This window comes from Chenopodium album, chromosome 17, assembly GCF_948465745.1.
Source record: "Chenopodium album chromosome 17, dcCheAlbu1.1, whole genome shotgun sequence".
NCBI lineage: Eukaryota > Viridiplantae > Streptophyta > Magnoliopsida > Caryophyllales > Amaranthaceae > Chenopodium > Chenopodium album.
In genome coordinates this window covers 17,865,210-17,872,231 of record NC_137850.1, presented here as the reverse complement: position 1 = coordinate 17,872,231, position 7,022 = coordinate 17,865,210, and the positions used below count along the sequence as shown (strand labels likewise).

General features: G+C 39.4%; 1 non-coding gene across 1 annotated transcript; it reads right to left on the bottom strand.

Annotated features, from left to right (window-relative positions):
• Positions 1-2,076: 2,076 nt before the first annotated feature.
• Positions 2,077-2,182, bottom strand: LOC145590499 (small nucleolar RNA R71). Its single transcript, XR_014102090.1, has one exon. It is a non-coding gene; the product is annotated as a small nucleolar RNA R71 (small nucleolar RNA).
• Positions 2,183-7,022: the final 4,840 nt, after the last annotated feature.

The window sequence follows — 7,022 nt, the reverse complement described above, 5'->3', positions numbered from 1 at the left end:
TCTTTTTTTTTTGTTTCATCATTTTCATATAATATCTTAGTTTTATTTGATTTTCCATTTTTATAATTCACTTTGGTTCTTGATTAGTTTTTACGAGTTTTTCATATTTTTAGTTGATAATTCATAGTTTTAGTTTTAGTTTTAGTTTTATTTTGTTATGCTTTCTTTCTCTGTTTTATTTGTGTTTTGTAGGTGAATAATCAAGTCAATTTGCTCATTTTGGGACTACCTTGTTCGCGGGCATCATCTCGAGTGCACTGATGATGGGGATGCTCGGGAGCGCGGAGTTTGATCAAGCAAGCGAAGGAGCCAAGGCCTCGTGCACCACGTAGAGGTGCGCGCGCGCGGCATAGTGTGCGTGCGCGCAGACCAAGCTGTGCGTGCGCGCGGCTGGTCTGTCCGTGCGCACGGCTCTGTGCAGCTCCCTTCGCTTGATTTTTCTATTTATAGCTTTTGACTTTCTTTTTTTATGACGAATTAACTTTTGTACTAGAGAGAGAATTTTCCAGAAATAGTAGAGAGAGAAGCTTAAGATTTACTTGTTTGTACTTGAATTTGATCTTTGATTTCAATTTGATCTTGAAATTGCTTCTTCAATTCAATGAAAGTTTGTAATATTTCTTTCCTTTGATTTACTTTTAATTCAATTCTTTCTTATTTCTTGAATTTTGATTGAGATTACATTCCTTGCTCTAGAATTTGTTGATTGATTGATTTTCTTTTGATTAAGGTTTAAATAAATATGAATTTGATTGAATTTGTTTTGTTCCTTAATTTCACCATGATTAGTGAGTAGATTAGTTGCTAGGGAGAAGGGGAAGCATGCTTGATTGATGATTTTTGCTAGTTGATGATGCTAAATTGATTTGAATGTTGCAATTAAATTGGTTGACATAGTTGTGCATGTAATTAATTAAACTAGGAGTGATCAACCTATAAGATTAATCTAGATTGCATTGCAAATTTCAATGACATGAACCCTTTATTTGCGAATTGCTTTAATTAATTGAATTTGATTGTGATTTTCCTTGTTAGCCATTCATAGTGAACCCTATCTTTGCTTATAGGAGATTGCTTTTAGATTCCTTTGATTGCAACTATTGTTTGTCCTTTGTGATGTTGAATCGATTGAGTGATCTATAAATTAGCATAATCATTGAGCTTGCATGTGGAACCTATATCCCTAGCGTTTAGCATATTGAATTCTTTAATTTGTTTAGCTTTTTGACATCTTAGTTACCATCCACAACCATTTATATTCTTCGAATTAGCTTGACATAGGCTATAGCATCTTTCCTACTCATTTCTTTGGGTTTCACCCTTGACTTACCATATACTTGTATTAGGGTTGGTCGAGTGTTTACAAATTAAGTTTGGCTCTAGGGAAAGGTAGATAACGACCTACATTTTCCTCTTGTCAAAATTGGCGCCTTTGCCGAGGAATGATATTGGTGCTTTGTTATAATTGTTGAGTCTATTTCACCTTTAATTGAAAATACAAAAAGATTTTCTTTTAGGCTACATTTGTAGCCGTGCTACTAACCATTTTTTTGAGATTTTATGCATAGCGCACATGGTCATTCACTAGTGCCATTTTATCCGGAATGAGAGAACTATTGCAAGGTTGAGGGGTGCTAGACGATCTTTGAGCCCTATCATTTCAAGTGAAGAAGAACCACAACAAGAAGAACAAGCAAGAATGGGAGAAAATCCAAGAGTGGCATTGAAATAATTCCCGGTGCATATAGATTTGAGAGTAGGATTGCTCCACCTGCAAGACCGGCAAATGACTTTGAAATAAGACCGGTAATGATTACTTTGATAGAGAGGCGACAGTTTAGTGGGGCCAAGCATAAAAGCCCGCTAAACCATCTCAAGGAGTTCGAAAATATTGCAATACTATCAAGGTGAACGGGATTTCCCAAGAATTCATCCGCCTCAAGCTCTTTCCCTTTTCTCTCATAAGGTGCGCTTTGGAATGGCTAGACAAGGAGGTTAAGCCGAATTCTCTAAGGACATGGGACAAGATTACCAAGGAATATCTATCCCGTTTCAATCCACAAAAGAAAACAGCGGAGGCTAGAGCTTTGATTCAAGGTTTCAAGCAAAAGCCAAGTGAGAGCCTCTATGAAGCATGGGAGAGATACAAAGAGTATCAAAGAGAATGTCCTCATCACGGAATTCCAACCTATCAAATCATTCAAATCTTCTATGGAGGCCTTAGCCCTAAAGGAAACTCATGTTTAGATGGAGGAGCCGGAGGTCCTATCATGAATAAAACGAAAAAGGAAGTGGTGGACATTATTGACGACGTTGTGAAGTATTATAGAGAATGGCAAGATGGAGAAAGAAAGTCAACTAGCAAGAGTAGCTCTTCGGTGTACTCGGTTGATCATCTAAATGCAATCAACAATCTATCCTCACAAATGACAAACATGGGAAGTAGATGTCCGCTATCAAGGGAAAATTGGAAAGTGCTACCTACCAAGTTTCAAATCTTCCCTCCCAATCTACGGGGAGAGGTATGTGTTCTAATTCTCAATCCCCTCCTTTTTCTAATAACATGCCTAGTGGATGCTTGTTTTTTGATGATTGCGGGTCGTATGATCATGATGTTTCTAGTTGCCCTCATGCATGCATGGATGTTTGTGATGATCAAGATGGAAATGTGAATGAGCATGTGAACTACGTGTCAAATAATCATGATTCTAGGTTTGAGAATCAAAGAGGCCAATGAAATAGGAATTACAACAATCATGGCAATTTTGACAACTATAACCAAGGTGGTGGTTATAGGAACCAAGGGAACCAGGGTTCTCGAGGTAACTATAATAATCAAAGTTATAGTAGCCAAAATCAAAACCAAAATTATGGTAATCAAAACCAAGGTTATGGGAATCATAATCAAGGTAGTGGTAACCATAATCAAGGTTATGGTCAAAATCAAAATAGGGGTAATTGGAACAATCAAGGTAGAGGCAATTTTCAAAACAATGCTCAAAGAGGACCTCCACCCGGATTTGCTCCAAAGGCCCTAAATGACAATTCCTATGTTCAATCCTCTTCTTCTTCACATAGAACAAATTTGGAAGAAATCATTGAAAATCAAACAAAGTTGTTGAACACTTACATGACCGTAAGTGATAAGAAATTTAACGAAATGATGACTCATAATAAGATGCTTGAAAACCAAATTTCTCAACTTGCTAATGCTTTGAAAGACCATGCTAGTCCTTCTTCTTTACCTTCCCAAGGCCTAGATCCAAAGAGACCGGTCAATGCTATTGTCACAAGGAGTGATAAGGTTCTTGAGGTGAGTTTGCCTAGGAAGAGTGAGACCAAAGAGGGCACAAAAGAGGTATTGGTAGAAGATGAGAGAGATGCTGCATCTTTGAGTGAGGTTGAGATTGAGAAACCTAGTGAGGTGAGAGCGGAGAAAGAAATTGTGAAACCCAATGTTCCTTATCCACAAAAATTCATGAGACACAAGTTATATGAACAATTTGGAAGATTCATTGACATGCTCAAGTAACTTCACATTTCTCTACCATTTACTGAAGTTGTCACCCAAATGCCTAACTAAGCAAAATTCCTCAAAGAGATTTTAAGTGGTAGGAGGACTTGTTATGGTGTAGAGACGGTGAAATTGACCGAGAATTGTAGTGCTATCATAATGAACAAGATGCCACCTTAGCTAAAAGACCCCGAAAACTTTTCTGTCCCTTGTGCCATTTATAAAATGCAAATTGAGAATGCCTTGTATGACCTAGGAGCTAGTGTTAGCCTTATGCCATATTCGGTGTACCAAGGACTTGAGCTAGGGGAACTCTTACCTACTAACATCACTTTGCAATTGGCCGATAGGTCAATTAAGTTTCCTAAGGGTAACGTAGAGGATGTTCCTTTGAGGGTTGGGAAATTTGTTATTTCGATAGTTTTTGTGGTGCTTGAGATGGACGAAGATGCTAATATTCCTACATTCTAGGGAGACCATTCCTTGCTACTTTGGGTGCTTTGATAGATGTGAAAAGTGCTAAAATTTCACTCAATGTATGGGATGAGGTGATAGAATTTGACTTGAATGATAGCATGAAGTATCCAAGTTCTTCTTTAGAAAATTGCATGTTGATTGATTCTCTCGATCATGTTGTGTCTTCTATGCATGAGCAATTGCTCACTTCTAACGATGCTCTTGAGAATGTTTTGTTGAATAAGGAAAAGATAGGTACTCCTAGCAAGGAGATGGCTTTGTATGAAGATGTGCTCATTGGAAGCTTTGAGGATGTTGAAGAGCAAATGTGTTTGAGCATTTCTAGCCAAGAAGCGTTGCAAGTGGCAACATCGAAGGAAGGTAAAGGTGTTCCAGTGGTTGAGCTTAAACCTCTTCCATCAAACCTTAGGTATCAATTTTTGGGACCCAACTCCACTTTTCCCGTGATTGTTAGCTCTTCTTTGAGTGAGCATCAAGCTCAAAAGTTGTGTGGTGTTTTGAGAAAGCACCGAAGTGCTTTGGGTTATACCATTAATGACCTCAAAGATATAAGCCCCGCTTTATGTACACATCACATAACTCTTGAGGAGGGTGCTTTAACTTCTGAGAGACAACGAAAGCTACACCCCCAAATGGGAGAGGTAGTGAAGAAGGAGATCACCAAACTTTTGGATGCGGGAATCATATTTCCCATTTCTAGTTCTAGGTGGGTCTCTCCCATTCACGTTGTCCCAAAGAAGGGAGGCATGACCATCGTTGAGAATGAGAAAGGTGAGCTCATTTCGACGAGGACGGTCACGGGATGGAGGATGTGTATAGACTATAGACGTCTAAACACATCTACAAAGAAAGATCATTTCCCCCTTCCTTTTATTGATCAAATGCTTGAGAGACTAACAAGGCACAAGTTTTATTGTTTCCTTAATGGTTATTCGGGATTTTTCCAAATCCCTATCCACCCGGATGACCAAGAGAAAACAACCTTCACTTATCCATATGGTACATTTGCTTATAGGAGAATGTCGTTCGGCCTTTGCAATGCTCCCGCGACATTTCAAAGATGCATGATGAGTATATTTGGAGATATGTTGGAAGAGGAGATGGTGGTTTTTATGGATGACTTCTCCGTAGGTGGTGTTTCATTTGTGGAATGCCTTGAAAACCATGAAAAATGTCTTGCAAGGTGTGAGAAGGTAAACTTGGTTTTGAATTGGGAGAAATGTCACTTCATGATGGAGGAAGGCATAGTCCTTGGTCACAACATCTCTCACAAGGGAATAGAGGTGGATAAAGCTAAAATTGAAGTCATTAAAAAGCTTCTACCTCCGGTGAATGTAAAGGGAGTGAGATCTTTCTTAGGGCATGCCGAGTTTTATAGAAGATTCATCAAGGATTTCTCGCTCATTGCAAAGCCCCTCCATGATCTTCTTCAAAAAGTTGCCGAGTTTGTGTTTGATGATAAGTGTTTGGAGGCATTCAATAAGTTGAAGAAAGCTCTAATCTCTACTCCTATTGTTCGTGCTCTAAGATGGGATTTACCATTTTAGTTGATGTGTGATGCAAGTGATTCGGCAATATGAGGTGTCTTGGGTCAAAGAGTGGACAAGAAACTTCGTGTGATCTATTATATGTCCAAGACTCTAAATGGAGCTCAGCGGAATTACACTACAATAGAGAAGGAATTCTTGGCTATAGTTCATGCTTTTGAGAAGTTCCGTTGTTATCTATTGGGTTCTAAGACCATTGTCTTCACGGATCATGCAACTCTAAAATATCTTTTTGCCATGAAAGAGTCCAAGCAAAGGTTGATCTGGTGGGTTCTTGAGCTCCAAACCTTTGACATTAAGATTAGGGATAAAAGAGGAGCGCAAAATGTTGTGGCGGATCATCTTTCTCGTTTAGAAGATTCTCAAACTCATGATGATGGTTCTCCAATTGAGGATAGGATGCTTGATGACTTCTTGTATGCTATTGAAGCAAAGGACCTCCCATGGTTTGTCGATTTAGTGAACTTTCTTGCATGTGGGGAGTTTCCTCCTTCCTTTTCTAAGAACTAAAGAAAGAAGCTCAAGAGAGAGGCAAGGCATTATGTGTGGGATGATCCCATCTTATACAAGCGAGGGGTCGATAGTTTACTTAGACGTTGTGTGCCAAATGAAGAGGTGCCTAGTGTTTTGAAAATGTGCCATTCGGATCCAAGCGGGGGCCATATGGGTGTCTATAAGACCGCCACTAATGTCCTTCATTGCGGTCTATGGTAGCCACATCTCTTTAAGGACCCATGGGGCTTTGTAAAAACATGTGACCGATGTCAAAGAGTTGGGAACATCTCCAAGAGAAATGAAATGCCTCAACAACCCATACTCGAGTTGGAAATGTTTGATGTATGGGGTATTGATTTTATGGGGTCATTTCCCTCATCTTTCGGAAATCAATATATTCTTGTGGCGGTCGATTACGTGTCTAAGTGGGTTGAGGCCATTTCCTCCCAAACTAACGACCACAAGGTGGTTATGAAGTTGTTTAAGAAGATAATCTTTCCAAGATTTGGGGTACCAAAGGTGGTGATAAGCGACAACGGTTCTCATTTTATTAACCATGCCTTTCAAAAGATTTTGAGGAAGCATGGAGTCCATCAAAGATTCGGCCTCCCATATCATCCCCAATCGAGCGGTCAAGTGGAAGTCTCTAATCGTTAAATCAAGCTCATCCTTGAAAAGACGGTTTCGAGGAATCGAAAGGATTGGTCGGAAAAGTTGGATGATTCTCTTTAGGCTTATCGAACGGCTTTCAAGACCCCCATAGGTACCACTCCATACCACCTAGTCTATGGCAAGTCATGCCATCTCCCGGTTGAAATTGAACACCGTGCTTTGTGGGCAATCAAGATGATAAATTTTGACTTGGCAAGTGCAGGGGAGAAAAGGTGGTTAGATCTTCATATGCTAGAGGAGCTTCGGTTTGATGCTTATGATTGTGCTAGTGTGTACAAAGCTCATTCCAAGGAAACACATGACAAGCTTATTGAGAA